The sequence below is a fragment of the Mytilus californianus genome, unplaced genomic scaffold, assembly GCF_021869535.1.
Source record: "Mytilus californianus isolate M0D057914Y unplaced genomic scaffold, xbMytCali1.0.p SCAF_2, whole genome shotgun sequence".
In the NCBI taxonomy this organism is placed as follows: domain Eukaryota; kingdom Metazoa; phylum Mollusca; class Bivalvia; order Mytilida; family Mytilidae; genus Mytilus; species Mytilus californianus.
The window spans coordinates 870,899-891,158 of NW_026262668.1; positions in this window are offsets into that span (position 1 = coordinate 870,899).

The window sequence follows — 20,260 nt, forward strand, 5'->3', positions numbered from 1 at the left end:
CACTATGTTGTCAATATGTCTGTCCAAGGTTAGGTTATCGCTGATTGTTACTCCTAGGTATTTGCTGGCTTCAATGGTGTCTAGTGTGTGTCCATATAGTTTGTTACAGTAATAAGTTGGTATCACTGGACGGTTCTTGGATTTTATTTGGATTACAATGCATTTTTTCGCATTGAAGCTCATTTGCCATTTATTTTCCCAGTCCTCTAATGACGTTAGGTCTTTCTGCAGTAGGTCGCATTCTGCTTGGTTGCTTATTGTTCTGTAGAGGAGGCTGTCGTCCGCAAATTATGAATTACTATTCAGTATTAATAAGTACTAGGAACTACAAAATTATATATTTTTGTAAAAATTATTTCCGTACTTCATGTATACCTTACAACAAAATTATTTTTATTTACCTGTGTACGTTATTTTATTTGGCGGCATTTTGTCCAAGGTTATGGTTGTCTTTCTGATATTGTTTTACATCTAACACCCCTTTTTTTATATTCATTTTGTATTTAAATTGTGTCATAGATCAAATTTATTCGTTCAGTGTATGTTCACTTGTTTTTGTTCATATGTCTTTTGATTGAGTTAAGCCATTATAATTGATATTTTATAGTCACATTAGTGTGTCTTTCTATTTTGTGATGTTACACTATTTTTTCAGGTAGGGCGAAGGTTTGCGACCATTAAAACGTTTAAACCAACTGTATTTGTTTGCACCTGTCCTAAGTCAGGAACCTGATGTTCAGTGGTTGTCGTTTTTTGATGTGGTTCATAAGTGTTTCTCGTTTCTCGTTTTTTTTATATAGATTAGACCGTTGGTTTTCCTGTTTGAATGGTTTAACACTAGTCATTTTTGGGGCCCTTTATAGCTTGCTGTTCGGTGTGATCTAAGGCTCTGTGTTGAAGGCCGTACTTTGACCTATAATGGTTTACTTTTACAAATTGTGACTTGGATGGAGAGTTGTCTCATTGGCACTCATACCACATCTTCTTATATCTATTCATTAAAAAGTTCATTTTTTGATGCCTTACTAAGATTTTCAAAATAATCCACCCAAGCATTCTCAATAGCACGAGATGTATCATGAATAGTTCCATTAACTTTTAAACTGGTTAATTGTTGTACTGGGTTACTTCTCTGCCTACGTACACGTCTATAGAAAAGATTTTGATTATATTCGTGACTCTCCATAATTTCAAAATATATATTATTTCTGTTTTCAGCCTCTAGCTGCCTTTGAGCTTTCCTTAAATTACGTTTTTTCGCTTCTTTACAATCCATATATAAAGTTGTGTCCTTCCCCCTTCCTTCATTTTTCCATTTCCAATGAGCTTTTTGACTTATTTGAATTAATTTCTTAATGTCTCCACTAATAGGTTTCCCATTCTTTTTACTACTCAGTTTTCCCTTCGGTTTTACCTCATTTGATTGTATGGCACTTGTATTCAAAATTTCAGCTAGTTTTATCACTTGCAATTGTATATCTTCTGTATCCAAGATATTAACTTTATTACACTTTTCATCTACTAATAACTGATATTTGCAAATGTTAACAGTATTCCAATTTAATTTACTATTAAAGACTAAATTATTTCGACGGTTTTTATCTATATCCGTTTCATCTTGTACATTATCATTATAAAAGATAAAATTAATTTTTCCAATTACTGTATCATGTGTAGAAGTGTTCTCATGGTTCCTTTCAAGCACGTTTGTATCAATTACTGGATCATGTGTAGAAGTGTTCTCATGGTTCCTTTCTAACACATTTGTATCAATTACTGGATCATGTGTAGAAGTGTTCTCATGGTTCCTTTCTAACACATTTGTATTAAATAACAAAATTTCGTTTTTAAAAGGTAAAATATAGTCTATCTGAGCTGTTGAAACTCCATTATAATGGTGAAACGTCGGTATTAATGGATAATTTGCATGAAGCACCAGCTCAATTTCTCGCATGGCTTCAATAAAAAATTTGTCCCTTGGAGAAACTTTATGCCTAATGAAAGATACGTTCATGTCTCCCATAAAAATAAACTCACAATTTTCAAATTTTTGTCTTATTTCATTGACCTCGTCTGAACACGCATTATACAGTTGATCATTAGTCTTACTACCAGTAGTTGGTATATAAGCAGCCATTATACATAATGGGGTGGGCAATTTGATATAAATACCACATAACCGTTCACAACCATCTTCTATTGGGTTAACATATTTGTCTAAAGTTTTTCTCCATAAAATTGCACTACCCCCACCCCAATTGTATTGCGCAGTTTTTAAACAATAATAATTCAAATCCAAATCTTTATTGCCATTACACTATACATTTATAGCATGTGACACAACATAACAAAACTAAGGGATTGACCATTTAACTTCAAAAGGGGGGTTATTTTTTTTCCTAAAAGCATATTCTGATCCCCAATTTTATGAGAAAAAATATATTGTGGTCAAGCAGATGACAAAATAATGTTCTGATTCCTGATTTTCCGAATACCGTATATATAATAGTGCTCATTTCGAAAAAAAAATATTTGGGTGATAGCGTTGAAAAACTAAATAATTTTCTTACTGAGAAAAAAACATACCCCCCTTTTGAAGCTAAATGGTTGGTCCGTAAATGTTTTTTTTTTTTCAATATATGGACATGAATAGTATTCTGGACAATGTTGAAAGTAAAGAAATGCTGGTACCGACGTTTATATTTCAATAAAAAGACAGGAAATATATATATAAAAAAATCAAATCTAATCAAAAGATATAATCCCTATCAACTCACCAATGCACAATTGATCATATAAATAAAAAGTGTCCGTGTAATACATGTTCAAATAGGCAGCAAATCTTAAAGAAATTCATTCAACTTATGTCACCAATTTTGGACGGTAAGCTGCGATTGGATCATATTGTGACACGTGTCTAATACTGATCAACACTATTAGAGACATATAAAAACCTTTAACTTAGCATGCAAATGTTTTAAAAAATCCAAAATATATGCCTATATTTATCTAATAACAAGACAAAATCCATTTTTTCATAACATTTCATTTACATTTTTTAAAGATTTATATTGAATTCATATATATTGAATTCATATATTTGGGAGCAAACGTACGATTTTTATTATTTTTTAAGAGGAAATGGAATGGCACATCCTGCATTTTTTCATCAACAAAAAAATCAAGTCTGTTTATTTTAAATTTATTTTACCCCCTCCCCCCCCCCCCCCCCCCCCTTTTTCTTTTTCCCCAAATAAAAATCAAATATTAGCTTGCTTACCTCTGAAATGTTTTTCATACATTACTTACTTGCGAAGTTGCATTTTAGATTCTTGAATTTCTTGAGAAAAAAGCTCTCGGCTGAAGGGAAGTGAAAAAAAAAGTTTGTATAAACTGTAACTTAAATTAACTGCTATATGGCCATTTAAGTTTCTAATCTGTTTACTTTTGCTACCTCTTCTAAATGCAAAATGTACTACTTCTTTCTTGAAACGTCGTACAAGTCAGATACAAAACAAAGGTAACAAAAAAAAAAAAAAAAAAACAGGCCGGAAACAAACAGCCGTATAGTTCTTCTGCACTTGTAGTCAGGTCAAGGTCCTCGGCTATAACCTCGGACCTTCACCTGACTACTCGTGCATAAAAACTATCCGGCAACGGTTGTTACCGGCCTGTTTCTTTCTGACCTTTGTATTGTATCTAATACGTAAATATTTGAAGAGTCCCGTCCCAGTCCTTAACCTTTATTCAGTGTCTTAAACTAATTAAAATCATATAAAGAACAGTTTGTGACAAACAAAAGAAATTACACAAAACATGTACTGTATACAATACATTTTTTTTAACAATGAGTAAATCAAGAGTCTTTAAAGGTGGGTCCTCGGGTGGGTCACCCCCACGGTTCTTGTTGAAGTCAATGATTTGTATAGTGAGACCAGTGAGACTCGCTATACAAATCCTTGGTGAACAGTTTCTTAAGTTTCTGTAGTGTTTCTTGGAAATGGGACATAATATGTTAGTATAATATTCCCAGCTTGGACTTGGGGATTTTAGCGAACCTGCAATTACACAACTAATGCATAAGTTGTTATACAAACATCATTAAGGTTCATGTGGACCCCTTTCGCTAAAATTGCTGCTTTTTTCACATCAAAATTTACTCTGAGTACAGACAAACCTGTGCATCTGGAAAAGTTTTAAGGCATATCATGCCCTAGTTAAATAAAATTCAAATGCATTGTATGTTTTACAAAATTCAAAACTTAACAGGTTTTTGTAGTGCACTTTTTTTCGTCCCTGCAGAAGTTGATAAAATTAACAAACAGTTGAGTTTCACTTGATATAGTCCACTCAGGTACACAGTTTAAATCACCAATTATTGTCAGGTATCTATTGTCCATGTCAATCAATACAGTTCACTTCAATTATTACTTGTGGGGAAGTTCTCAAACCTCTTTTCCAACTTAGTTTATTTTGGCACATTCTGGAGGAATGAAAAAAAGTGCACTGCAAAATCCTGTTAAGTTTTTAATTTTCTAAAATAATAAAATATATTTGAATTTTATTTATCTATAATTTTTTCAGATACATAGGTTTTTCTGAACTCAGAGTAAATTTTGAAGTAAAAATGCTGCCAGTTTAGCCAAAGAGTCCACATGAACCTTAACATGACAAATACATTTTTGCTTTACTTAAAGACGTACTGTATAGTTGTGGCAAGCCGTTCTCGACAAGGCTATGCCTAAGCCATTCTATGTTTTCATTCAAAACGGCAAAAATACACACTGTCAGAAATTAGAAATCATTGAAAATTACCAGATGAGAGCAGAGAATAAAAAATACACACTAGCTGAAAATTAAAAGAACTTAAAAATTACACACTGAGATTAGGCTTACAAAAAAATGGATCAAAAACTGTCGTCAGATAGATTACAAATTACTTTGATTGGTCATTTGATTACACTGAGATTTAAAAAAAAAAAAAAAAAAAAAAACACCTCCTGAGAATTATCAAAAAACACCTCCTGAGAATTAACGAAAACACCTTCTGAGAATTAACAAAAACACCTCCTGAGAATTAACAAATCAGTTGTACGTGCCTGGCACATTTTCACATTTTGATTTATAATTACTTATATTTTCACTTTTCGGGCATGACATTTGTTCCCCTCTCTCCCCTCCAACCAAAGAAACACAAACGTCATGTGTTGAGGAATATACATGATGTTCATTTTCTATTGAATGGGTTTACAAGTAACATAATACACTGAATACCAGAACTTATTTAAGACAAACAAACTATGCGTTGAAGACCCATTGGTGGCCTTCGGCTGTTGTCTGCTCTTTGGTCGGGTTGTTGTCTCTTTGACATATTCCCCATTTCCATTCTCAATTTTCTGATATGTTACAAAGTAAAGACAGTTAAACTTAATATTATGAAGTATAGATTCTAGGTACTGACGTTGTTTATGATCTTTATTACGTGTTATAGTGTTCTTTTGTCTTTGTATATTTTTAACCTTTACTGTTTAGTCCATTTTTTATATCCTTTTAGCGTGGCTCGGTATTTATATACATCTCACCATTGTGTTATTGTGCTATGGCCCGTAATTTTTTGTATTCTTGTCTTTCATTTTGGTTATGTGCTTTATAGAGTGTCTCTATGCCATTTTGATTTTCTTTGTTGAAATAGTTATTTGTTTTATTATAGTGATTAAGATTATAACACAATGTTGACTGCTGTACCCCTTTTTTGACATTTTTACTTGTTATGTCTTCTTGATTTGCTCAAACATTATTGTCAATAAAATGGAATTCTATGCGACTGTCATACAAGTGAGAAGTTGAGCAAGCTATAAAACCAGGTTCAATCCACCATGTTCTACATAAGGAAATGCCTGTACCAAGTCAGGAATATGACAGTTGTTTTCAATTCGTATGATGTGTTTGATCTTTTTGATTTTGCCATTTGATAAAGGATTTTTCGTTTTTGGCATTTTTGTTATTTTTACTTTTTTATACATATAAACTTACTCTCGCTTCTTTGAAATGTTTAAGATATACATTACACAAGTAAATATATACTTTAGAACCGATTCGAGGGAGAAAAGGTTAGCAAAAAAAGGTTGATACGACAATTGTTTTGAGAAAAAAGTAAATGTCAAAAGGTTAGATGTCAGCTAGATGTAGGGACCAAGGACATAATTATAACAATTATAACTAACATACGTCCTTGGTAGAAATAGAAAGTGTCACAACAGGACAGTATTTGGTTTGATTATGAATATGCTGCGGTAGGATGACACGCTTTATATATCTATGTAAGCTTATTCAGCGGAACAAAAAGTTTAAAAGTCGTAATAAATAACTTTACCATACGTGTGATATATATATATATAACCCCTTTTATTTTTAAAAATATTACTTCATGTTAGCTAAACTTTAAAACCAAAACTCATTATCTATGATGCAATTGCGCAATCGACATTCATCACTAAAAGCTATAAGTAGAAGCACGGAGAAAAAGTAACTGACTCAAAGACCAGCTGTGGTAATTATTGCATAAATGAATTAATAGTCAATACACGGTATTAATTTAAACTTGATAAAAGTAGATATATTCAATTGAATGTGAAATATGATATGAATAAATACATGTAACGTGTATACAATTTCTTTTTTTCAGTGGAGACACATCAAGAAAGTGTTGCATCATATTAAATAAATCAAAAGGAAAAAAAAAACAATCAATTATCTGTTCTTAATTATTAGTTTAAGAACAGGTTATTAAAAAAATTATTACATTTAGATATCAAATGCATGAAAAATTTGTAATATGTAAAATTGAAGTTGATTTTCAATTTCCTCATTTTTTTTATAAAATACTTAGTTTTTTGTAATTAATAATCTATGTAAATTGTCATTTATATGGTTTTCTGTCTTTGAGTGCCTATCAGAAGCGAATATAAAAACCTCTACAACGTTAATGGGCTCAGTTTTCGGTTTCAACACAATATTTTCTGTCGCTTAATCAACATGCCATTACAGATTTATAGCTTTACTTTGTCATTTCATAATCAAGACAAATTTCTTTCTTAAAATAAAAAGAAATACAATCGTAAGCCTGTATACCTGTTTGGCATGACAGATTAGATAATTGTTATACATGTAGTTGTTGTTACGATTGTGTGACAGACGAAAGAGTGCTAATATATAAATAACACATAGCTGAGAGGGTGATAGAGCAGATTGTTACCCCAAGAAAACATTGTCAACCGCGGCGAAGCCAAGGTTGACAATGTCTTTTCGAGGGGTAACAATCTGATCTATCACCCTCTCAGCTATGTGTTATTACTTTATTATACTGAATGTTCTGTTATTATTATTTTCTATCAAATTTCAAAGTAATAAACTATGACGTCTTGTACATAACAACCACCCAGTAAAGCGCACATTTGATCAAGCGTCTCCGTGAAGGGTAATAGAGTCTTTGCCATGGGATAGAGTAAATTGTCTACCTCGTATTAACCAATCAAAATCCTGCATTTTCATGTGAAGTATAATAATTCAGTATAGCTCCTGTCCAATACGCAATTCAAACATTCTGTTTTGCAATCTCCTGTCCGTTGAAATTTTATTTTGCTCATAAATGCAAAGTTTTGTATCGCCTATTTTGTAGAGCTATCGTCCTATTTTGTCGCCAAAAACCCTATAGGCCTATACGCCTATGTCAACTAGACCTTCCAAATTCGATTATGAATACAGATTGCCGCGACTCCTTAAAAACGATATCACGATATCATGGAATTCCCAGAAACTTGCACTGATTATTCTTTAGGTTGGACATGAAGTTGTGCATCTGCATATTTATCTTTTAATCTGATAAAATTTGTTCAAAGGGGGGGGGGGGGGGGGGGGGGACAGGTGTCACATATCAAAAATAAAAAGAATTGATTTGCCATTTATAACTGTATTTTTTGGGAGACGGTAGTCGACTTACGTGTCTCTTGGAAAACTCCGAGGCACATACCGGTATTCTACTAAAAATATTAAAATACGAATTTTCGAATTTTTTAAATTAATAATAAATAGACAATATTCATCTTCCTGTTATGTTTAATTATAAGTCATTACACGATTGCTAATCTATTCTCGAAAACCACATGTACCGGTAGTAATTCATAATAGTTTTTCATGCCAAAGATCGAGGAATACATCAAACCTCATTTTATTTGATTTCATTAGCTATAAATTTTGAATGAAAGGAAAATCATCGCTGCAACGCCAAAGAATATCACTCAGTGTCTGTAAATCGTTTCATGTCTATTGTATAGAATTATTTTAAGGACTCAAACACATATTCATTAATCAACTGTTTCGATATGACATATAATTTCTGCATTTAACACACCTTAAAGGTGCCTTTTTTATACGATTAAGTATGGTTTATTTACAAAGACACAAAAACACAAGTATTGAATAATTGGTTGAATTTCCAAAAGGAGCACAAAACTCGTCAAAGATATCTGGCATACAGACGAGCGTATAGTCAACATAAGAGTTATCAGTGGCGCTCGAATCAAGACCAAACAGTTAGAAGGTCAAATTAAATACAAATACACAAAAAATCAGAAAGGTTGTTTAAATTTAAACGAAGGGTATCTATGACTGGAGGTAGAGTAAACCTTATGAATAGTTAATTTACAGATAATTACCTTGTTCACGATATTCATGTCAACAGAGGCTGGTGCTATATTATTGGAATAAACGTCCACCAACGTCAGCCATTATCATTGACTGAATCCATATGAAGTTATGGGAAGAAACGTAACCAGCGGTGGCACCCACCCACCAGTTGTAAAAACTCATCAAAGATATATACCATACAAGGTAATACTTTGGTTCACCAGTTGCGCATTTCCATTACATAAGACTCATTAGTGGCACGTTAATCAAAACAGTTGAAGGCTAGATCAAATACAAAGTTGAAGAGCATTGAAAACACCAAATTCCGAAAGCTGTACCAAATACGACCATCTCTGCATTTGGGATAGAAAAACCTTAGTAAATTCAATATTTTATAAACAGGAAATGAACGTATCACTGATATTTCTTGTCAACAAAATTGCTGACTATGGATGAAAACATCTGGGAAAAAAACCTCAACCAGCATTGCGTCGACCCAAATGGTTGTTAAACCTCATTAAAGATACGCGACTAATAATTTTAGTTCGTCAGACCGAGGGGGGGGGGGGGGGGGGGCGGGGGGGGGGGGGCATTTCGTTTACATAAGACTCATCAGTGTTGCTCGAATCAAAAATGTTCGAACGTAAATAAAACACATGGTTGAAAAGAATTCAAAACAAAATTCCGAAAAGTTGTGCTTAACGAGGTTAAGGCCACCTAGACCTGGCCAATCAGTGTTGCGAGTAATTTGACATTTGGTAAACAACAAAGTAATAGAAAATAACCGTACCACTAAAATATTTCATGTGAACAGAAGTGTTGATTATTGGCTATGGGCTGATGAAAAAAAATCGGTGACAAAACGTCAAACAGCATTGGCATCGAATTAATGATTGTAAAACGTCACCAAAAAAACGAGGCTAATAATTTGACACACCAGACGCGCGTTTCTTTTACATAAGACTCGTCAGTGGCGCTGGAATCAAAATAGTTGATAGATCAAATTAAATAAGCAGTTAAAGATCATTGAATACCAAACATTCCAATAAGCTGTGCTAATCATGACCGAGACAGTCTAAAGCTTTCGGTAGAAAAGCGTAAGTGTTTTAATGATCTAACATTTTATAAACCGTACTGTATAGAAAATGACCGTATCAAAGATAAGTCATGTCAACAAAAGTGATATGTACTTAGCTTGTGAGACTGCGGAGAAACACCATCCACCAGCAGAAAACTCACCAAAGAAACCAGATTCATAAAACGCTTCAAATATACCAGGCCTCAAACGCACGTGCTGACTACATTAGACTTATTCGTGATGCTCGAATCAAAACAGTTGGAAAGAAAAATCAAATACAAGACTAATAAAAAATCAAGATTTCCTCTCTAGTTTGCTGGAGTATATCTTGGTCGCTAAAAATGTAATAACAAAAATACCGAATTCCAAGGTAAATTCAAATAGTGGAAGCCCATAAAAACTGACAAAATTAACTCTAAGAGTTCCTGATGAAGGTAAATCCAGAAAACCGCTTCGGACGCACGAAATTCATAGAGAGTCAAAAAAGTGGAGGTCCATGAAAACTTACAAAATCAAACTCTAAGCGTTTCTGATGAAGGTAAATCCAGAAAACCACTACGGACGCACGAAATTCATAAAGTGTCAAAAAGTGGAGGTCCATGAAAACTTACAAAATCAAACTCTAAGAGTTCCTGATGAAGGTAAATCCAGAAAACCGCTTCGGACGCTCGAAATTCATAAAGAGTCAAAAAGTGGAGGTCCATAAAAACTGACAAAATCAAACTCTAAGCGTTCCTGATGAATGTAAATCCAGAAAACCGCTTCGGATGCACGAAATTCATAAAGAGTCAAAAAGTGGAGGTCCATAAAAACTGACAAAATCAAACTCTAAGCGTTCCTGATGAAGGTAAATACAGAAAACCGCTTCGGATGCACGAAATTTATAAAGAGTCAAAAAGTGGAGGTCCATACAAACTGACAAAATCAAACTCTAAGCGTTCCTGATGAAGGCAAATCCAGAAAACCGCTTATGACGAACTAAATTTATAAAGTGTTAAGTTCTTTGCACATTGGATTTGTCTGCGGGAGCAATATACCATATTTGACATTGAGGGAAAACCTATGTTTAGCAACACTTAGTCTTTGAAGATAGACATGGTAAGAGTGTTCAATACTTGTTCGGAAAAAGTATCGACGTCCATTTCTTCCCGATTTTCCCATTGTCTGCCATAAATCTCGACTTATTCCATTTGTATTCTAAAGTTGTGTGTACGGTTATGGGATTTCGATGTCTGGCATTATCATTGACTGAATCTATTAGAAGTTTAAAGTTGTGTTCTTGTTTACGGTATTTTGATCCTTGGACTAGCACATTTCATAAGAAGCTTAAGATGTCCTTTGCTGGTACATGTATGGGAGTAAATCAGAAATCAACCCAACGACAAAGAGAACCGAAAAACATCTAGGGGTCAATATGCAGTCTCAAACAATAGACAGGAAAAAGAAGTACAGTCAATTGTTGAACAGTAGTATTATTTGTACTCTGCCAGTCGGAAAATGCCTATATCAAATCAAGAATAGGACAGTTGTTTTCGCTAAATAAAGTTGTGACGTCATTGCGCCGTCCGTAAAAGGACGTCGATTAGAGAAGCCAAATATTAAGCCGATTTGAGAACAGCAAAAAAGACGTCGATTAAAGGGGTAAAGAACTGGCCGTCGATTTGGAATATTATTTAATTATGACGTCAGATTTGGACGTCAATTTGAGGAACGGACGTCGATTAGAGTCCGGACTTCGATCTGAGTTTTACATATATATAACAATTAAACAAAATATTTAGGTTCTTAATGTACCAGCGATACCAAGGACCAAAAGCTACGTGTGCTATACAAAAACCGGAAAATAATGCTTGAAAATGCAACAACAAACAGAAAAAGGAACAAATAAAACGAAAATAAAAAAAAACCAAAACAAACATTCCACAGAAATCTAAAAGTTGAACAACGCCAATAATGGGGGCTAGCTCAGGTGCTCTGGAATTGTAAGCAGGTCTATAAAATTACAGTAATAGCCAATAATGCAGATGTTCTACGTTTTAATAAAGATGTATAAAAAATATATTTTATGAATGTAAAATATCAAAGCATTACATGAATTATGAATATTTTTCATATATCAGTGATGGATTTTTTCAAATAGTGTTTCCAAAGTGTTATGTAACCGTTACTTGTGCATAGACACGACATCGAGCAAGGAAATATGCTATAGAACTTTTTAGAAAATCACTTCCAAAAGTCCAAATCTGATTTTAAAATTACCTATGAATACGAATTATTTACCTTGTATGGAAGTTTAATGGTATAGATAACGGTTACGCTGAAGTAGAGAGCAATGGTGAGAAGTAAATAGAAAAAATGCGTAACTTTAACTTACAAACATTTCCAGCTTTATAATCTAGTTTAATTACAAGAATGTTGAAAGGCAAAAGACCACTTATTTTTTGTATATTTATATTAACCAAATATTATCTTAGAATCAATAAGGATTAAAAACGAAGAATCTGACTCTTTATTAAGCTTCATCGCCGCAGTTCTACTTCCCGAAAAGGGCAATCAACTGCTTCGAATTATAATGATTCCGGAAATGAGACGCTGGAAAGAGGTATACTCAATACTATGTGGCCGTCTTGAACTTGATGTGTAAGTTTTTGATCCGGTTTAAAGGCATCACTGCTAATTAAGTTAGAATAAAATTAGTAATAAAAGTTCCGTTCCTTTGTGTTTAAGTGTTCCCATATGGTGTCGGGGATCTTGTGTTATGAATCAATACACCATAGCCATTCATTTCCATTAAGTGAGACTTTAACGGAATAACCCCTCTACATAAAACTGAAACGATGACGTAACTTTCTGAAATCATAATCAATTGTATTTACTGGAACTATTATATTATCCTCAAGTTAATACCGAATTAAACAGAATAAGATTAATAAACCCTACGTCATTGCACAATTCACATTAGGAAAGAGGTGAAGGTAAAATTCATTTAGGAAACGATATTAACTATATACAAGTAAGTTTAATGTAATATCAAACAAATTTCTTGTTTTTTTAATGTTAGTTAAATTATTGAACTAATGCATGCATATATACTGAAAAAAATGACTGACTAGGGGTTTTTATATAGTTATAACGAATCCGTAATGTATAATCGAAAAAAAATATTTCATTCAATAATTGTTGAGCGAAAACGTTGGCTTTGTGCCAAATTTTACCGATTGTTACCTTGATAAAACACAGAATCATGAAACACGTGAAAAATACGTGAGATGATAGAGTAGTGATGTTTATTTTTTTCATATTGTCCATTCGTTCCGATTAGTCATTTGGTAGTAACAATTAGATAGTTAGCTTTTGTTCAACTAAAATATGATTTTAAAATTATACTAAATATGCTTATTTTAAGGAGATACAACACAGTAAAATTCATACAGTTTTGATTATCTGAAATGTACCTGTATCATGCCTCCATTGGTATGCACATGACCAGATTTTTTATGTTAAAATCAGGGATTTTTTTTTCATTTTCTCTAGTAGAACTTTTGTATAATGTTAAAATTACACTTTATTTTAAATTTATTATAAACTATAGATTATGCTGATTCTAGTGATATCTAGTTTTAGTTATTAACAATACGACCACTTATAGGTCACTTATGCATGGTCCCTCTAAATATGACGTCATAGAAAAAACCGTTGATTGTACCCTAAATTTGAGGTATGATATGACTTTAACGATATGATATAACACAAATACGGTTATGCTAAAATGCACTCTCTAGTTGATACCCTTGCAATGATAACCAATTGAAGAGTGTCTGCTTATTTTGTCAATCTATGACAAACGAGACGACTTTAATTTTGAAATTATAAATCTCCCCCACCTTAGCAGCAATATACCAACTTCACCTGCATATGGGATATAAATTTCCTAACTCATTCGGTTTTCAACAGCTTGCAGCTGCTAATCAGACTTTATGAAACGTCAGCAGTGTCTGAGCAGAACGTTGATGAACCAGGGTTATGTCAAAGAAAGTTTCGTCTTTTTCCTAAAAAAGTACAACGGAAGATACCAAGATCTTGTTGATAAATATTCCATATCAAATACACAAATAATGCATGATGGTCTTGAAGTATAGATTCTAGGTACTGGCGTTGTTTATCATATTAATTACGTGTTATAGTGTTCATTTTATTGGCTTTATATATTTTTTTAACTATGTAGTCCTTTATTGGTAATATCCTTTTGTCGTGGCTCGGTATTTATACATCCCGCCATTGTGTTATTGTGCTATGGAATTTTTTGTATTCTTGTCTTTCATTTTTGCTTGTGTGCTTTGTCTATAGAGTATCTATATGCCATTTTGTACTTCTTGTTGACATAGGTGTTTGTTTTTATAGTGATTGAGATCATAACACAATGTTGACTGCTGTACCCCTTTTTTGACATTTTTACCTATTATGTCTGTTTATTTTGCTCACACATTGTTGTCAATATAACGGAATTCTATGCGACTCTCACTAGCTAAGCAACAAGGTTTAATCCATCATTTTCTTTATGAGGAAATGCCTGTACCAAGTCAAGAATGTGACAGTTGTTTTCCATTCGATTGATGTGTTTGAACTTTTGATTTGGCAATTTGATAAGGGACTTTCGGTTTTGAATTTTCCTTGAAGTTCGGTATATTTGTTATTTCACTTTTTTCCAATGGGGTCCTTAAAGTTTATATCACTTGGATTAAAAAAACTAAAAGAGTAAGAAGAGACATAGCATTAATTGAATTTTAGTTACAAATAAGGATACACATTTTTTTTCTTTCAGATGTTGCTTTACTGAAGCTTTGAATGCGTCCTAATCATATACTAGTTTTATATTATTTGAAAGCGCATTCCAGTATTTAATAGTATGAAAGAACGTTGAGTCCACTCTATTAACTTCGAACAACGAAACTGAATTGGCGTGATGAAGTGTTATATCCGTGTTGTTTTTTACTTTTCTTAAATTTTCTTTTAAATATGCGTGACACTTGTTGTTATAGATCTCATTTGCGTGTCCTAATCCTAATGACGCCACTCTATTTTTTATGTTAAAAAAAAAACACATGATAGTTCCGGTTGGTGGACACTAGACCATGGACCAAGATTATTTTTTTGAATCTTCCGCTTCGAACACATGACATTTATAAAGTGTTGCTTTCAGTTTTTACAGTTTTGTTTTTTGGCAAGTTGAAGTTTGTGTATTAGAGTCTGTGATACTCCGTCATACCACCACGAAGTATAGGAATAGTCAAAGTGACAACGGATTTGAGCAGTATAAAGAGTTTAACGGGTTTCAGTGGACAAACAGTTTGCTTTACGATACATCAATTTGGTTCATTCTTCCTATTCCCACTTTTTATAAATCTGGAAAGAAAAGTTAAAATTTCATGTGGGAATAGGGGGAAAACTTGTGCAAACAAAGGATTATACTGTATAAACATTATTTAATCAACTTTTAATTGACAAGTGTTTTTTTGGATAGGTAATAGGTTATTTTTGTATGTGTATGAATTCTGTGTCTTAATTAAAATAAATGTGAAAGAAATGGAAACAAATATAAGTAAATTATTTTATTTCTTTTATAACACAAATTCAACAGTAGATTCAAGCAAGCATTATAATATGAAACAAACAATAACAGTTAACAGCACTAAAACAAATCACACATTGTAGCACACACATTAGAAATTCACTGTATATAAGTCTATTAAAGTTTATTAATCTATTCAACGTGAAGAAGGTGGGAGGCTGCATCACCAAAATGTACTGTTATGACTTCCTGGTTGCGGTGTCTAACCTGAAGCTCGTACTAGTTGATGAATGTTGTTGTCTTCCTTGTATGGAACCTGAATCCCTGTTTCTTGTGCTTTTCTCCATATGCATTGTATGTAGTGGAAAAACAGCCTTTTAGTTTGATGTAAGGAAATACAGAATATGCTGCATTTCGGATGGCGACTTCATAGTCCAGGAAGATAGTGGTAGGCTGAAGTTGTAGTTGGTGTTGGTGGCATACATCTTTGAGTAAATTCTGTTAGCAGGAATGGGTCACCTTTGGTAGAACGTGCCCAAATACCATCTATGTTGATTTTATTAAACTGGTAGGTTCTTCTTGCGTTTGTTGTACATGGAAATCTTGCAAGATGGGAAAATTGTTATAAATATAATATTATCTGTCATGAATTTATTTGGTCGGATGACAATCTTTTAAGTTTACAAATTCAATGATTTTTTAATCTTACTTCTATTTATCTGACTTATTCTTTATTTTTGAGTAATTCTTTGAAGAAGAAAAAACATATTACAAATAAACAGTGTATTAATTTTTTTTTTCTAAATACATAATATTATACTTAAACAGTGTAAGAAATATGTTTTCTTTTAAAAAATACAGGTAAATCTTAGGTGAATTTTTAATTAACCTTGAATGTTTTAAAAACAAAAATCTATTGTTATTTGCATGTGGGAATATAAGGAATAGTGATTTTTTCAAAGTGGGAATAGGAGGAAGACACCATCAATTTTAATCTAAACTTTACCTTTTTGATAATTGAGTTCTCTGTTTTTTCACCTGATTAGTTTTGGTCTATGTCTAATCTTATATATTTAAGTTATATGTGGTGTATGGAATGATTGTAAGGTGTACATGTCAGACTGGCAGGTTTAGTCTAACTTCTTTTTCATGGCTCATTAGTCAATGTTAGGTTGCCTGGTTAATATGAAAATAAGAAGATGTGTTACGATTGCTTATAAGACAACTCTCCGCCAGAGACCAAATGACGTAGAAGGTTAAAAAGTACAAATCATCGTACGGCCTTCAACAATGAGCAAAACAATCCACATGGCAACATCTAAAAGTCCCCAAAATGACAAATGTAAAACAATTCAAACAAAAAAACTAACGGCCTGATGAATGTACAAAACAAAATTGAATTAAAATTAAGGGTGTTTTTTAGGTACTATAAGCAATAGGTCAACTAAATTTGGTGTATGGAATCATCGTAAGGTGTACATGTCTATCGGGCATGTGTTATTTAGACTTGACCTATTTCCATGTATCACATAACCCTGACCTCATTTTCATGGTTTGGTCTGTTTCCTGGATGCTATAAACAATAAGTCAACTATATGTTTTATTATATAGATATAAGAAGATGTGGTATGAGTGCCAATGAGACAACTCTCCATCCAAGTCAAACGCAAACTGGTTTATTCTTATCAGAGTTTATATGCGAATGCCAGAATAACTTACTAGTATATAATATTAAATTTACCTCTTTCAGTTTGAGGGTTTTGCACTTTGTTTGAAATAATCGATATTTTTGATGAATTTAAAAGGAGAGTTCAAAGATAGTTGTTGTTTGATTGTAGAGGTTGAAAAAGTCGTGTCATAAATAAACTCATCATACATAGATACCTGGATTAAAATTTTGTACGCCAAACGCGCGTTTCGTCAACATGTGACATCTATTATGCATCGGTCTAGTTTTTTACACATATACATTAAGGAAAAGAAATGATTTCAATATATATCCATTTAAAATATTCGATCACACCTGATTTCTATTTTGACCACCACCCTGATGTAAAGCATCGCGATACTGTGATATATCCCATAAGTTGATATTTCCATGCAGACGGCGTCGTGTTGATCCCGAACATGCGTATAATTCATGTTATTGACGAAAAACGATATATTTCGGAACTAATCTATTAACCATTGAAATTAACTGACTAAATGTGTGTCGAGTCGCCTTGCTACCTTTTGCGTCATAATAATGTAAGCGATGACGTTTAAGCGTATTACGGTTATATAAATCTTATTTTGTTTAATGGACTTAAATAGTGTTTTAGCTATGAGAGAATGATGATGCAATGACTCTCAATTAAGCTATCATAAGCTATTTCAGTAATATAAAGTAACTTTTTTGTAGTAGATTAAGGTTCACTGAGTAGGTAAGCCTATAATTTGCTATTATTAGAAGGTCACACCATATAAAGGAGAAGGTCGGTCTCATATCTTGATGTTTATCGTGAAACGGACACCGACGGACTAACAGGCACAGAAAAAATCTATGACAAACATGTCGATTTCGAATTTCCCATTATCAACTTCCAATTTCTCAATTTGACAAACATTTACCTTTTCCTCAAAATAGTTTGGAGTAAACATTTCTAAGTTAAACATAACGTACATGTATGTTCACTTTAATTGAACTTAAATTTTTAACAGAGGTGTGCTCCTATTGCAAACACCTCTCTATCAGGAGACAGAATTCGACACTACACAAGTCTTACTTTCACCATTGCGAAATAGCTGGCCGAAACGCTGTGACTGTGCCTCAGTTGCGAGAGACTTAATATGATATATCAAAAGGATGTGCTCAGATCTAACTTTTACCTTACATTTGTTTCAGATATTTTAAATGCGAAAAGTCTTAAATAGAATGATTTAACGCAGACAATATATACATTCTGAACCCAGTCAAGTAGTTTCAACAATGACATTCGAAGTCATGCGTTCTTACCTTAACATTGTACATTTTCTATATACAGATAATCTTTTAGAAATATGCATCAAAGCACACGATGAGACAGCAAACTCAACTACGAAGGTGACATTAAGCAGTCAACATACATTCTCTAATATATCAAAATTTTAAAACATGATAGGTTTCCTACTCATTCGATATTATAATACATCAAATCGAGAGGTGAGAGGTTTAGCTAGCTATAAAACCAGGTTTAATCCACCATTTCTACATAAGGAAACGCCTGTACCTAGTTAGGAATATGACAGTTGTTTTCCATTCGTTTGATGTGTTTGAGCTTGATTTTGCCATTTGATAAAGGACTTTCCGTTTTGAATTTTTCTTGGAATTCGGTATTTTTGTTATTTTTACTTTTTTCGAAACAAAGAGGTTTTAGCTTGGACATTATCGTTTTTAATAGAAATTTTAATGGTAATGACAAAATATGATAAAAGAGGGACGAAAGATACCAGAGGGACAGTCAAACTCAAAGATCGAAAACAAATTGACAACGCCATGGCCAAAATAAAAAGACAAACAGACACATAAAGTAAGTAGCAAAACGTATACTAGTAGTTTGAAAAAAGCCCTGGTTTATGCCCTTTATATAATGGTTTTGAAATATCAAGAGATGAAACTAAATTTCTGGAAGATATAATAAAACTTACCATGTATTTGTTTCTAATCCTATTTCTTTAATACAAGTTATTCACATTAAGATGAATAGAAACGGATTTTCTAATACGTAAATGGGTAAACCAAACCTCAAAAATATAGATATCCAACAGACGTTTTTGGTCATTATATGAATTCGGGTGTATCAAAAGAAAAAAGAAATGATAAATGGTTTAACGGTAGGGTGCTCTTTCTTTACAATTTATTTCAAATAATGACCTTTTACAGTTCTTTGATTATTACTTATATTTAAGGATATGTGGTATGATTGTCAATGAGACAACTATCCATCATATGCAAAAGGATGATCATGGTGTAAATACTAAAATTAAAAAAAATACATTTGCTCAATATCGCTGTGTTGGACAATCACTCGCCGATGATATTATACAACCAGTAGCAAAATGATTGCATATTTTCTTAGTATTGTCAGCTAATAAACAATATTATTATTTTAGAACTTAAGTTGCAACTTCCCGGAAAAGTTGGTCTTAAACGGTTTTGTAAATATGTGTTAAATTACAGCGAAGTGTGTAAAGATGTTAATATCAGTGACAATACACCTACCTCATGAAATTGCAGTAAATCCGAATACATTTATGGCTCCAGTTCCCATGTTATAACAGAAGACCTTAACATCGTTCGTGACCGACCGAGAGTTGAAATAATTCCTCAGTAAAGGACCATAATATCGTCCCCCGTCAATAATTATAAATTGGAATGAGTGTCGTAACATCATCCACGACTCACTCCGTACTTACTGCTCTAAATGGATAAAACGAGAAAAAGCTGACAAGAAATCATTAGATTCTTTTTTTAATTCGGTAATGAACATAGTTGATATACGTATTCAACATTTTAAAGATCATTATACTCATAACAACAACCATAATAGCCCAATTTCCCGTATCAAACATAAGCTAAAAGAACTCGCCAAGGAATATATTTTTGTCCCGGCTGATAAGGCTGCTAACAATATCATTATTGTTTGACGTAAATTTTACATTGATGTTCTACAAAAGGAAATCACGAATTCACCAACATTCCAACTGACTCCATTTTTGGAAAATGACATCTGTAACAAACATAAACTTTTAGCTACCTCTTTACAAGCAGAACCAAATACAATGAAAGTTCCAACTATGTACTGGGTTCCGAAGCTGCATAAAACTCCATACAAATATAGATCTATTTCGTCTTCAAGCCATTGTTCCACTACTAAACTATATATTCTACTTACTAGTACACTTGGTAC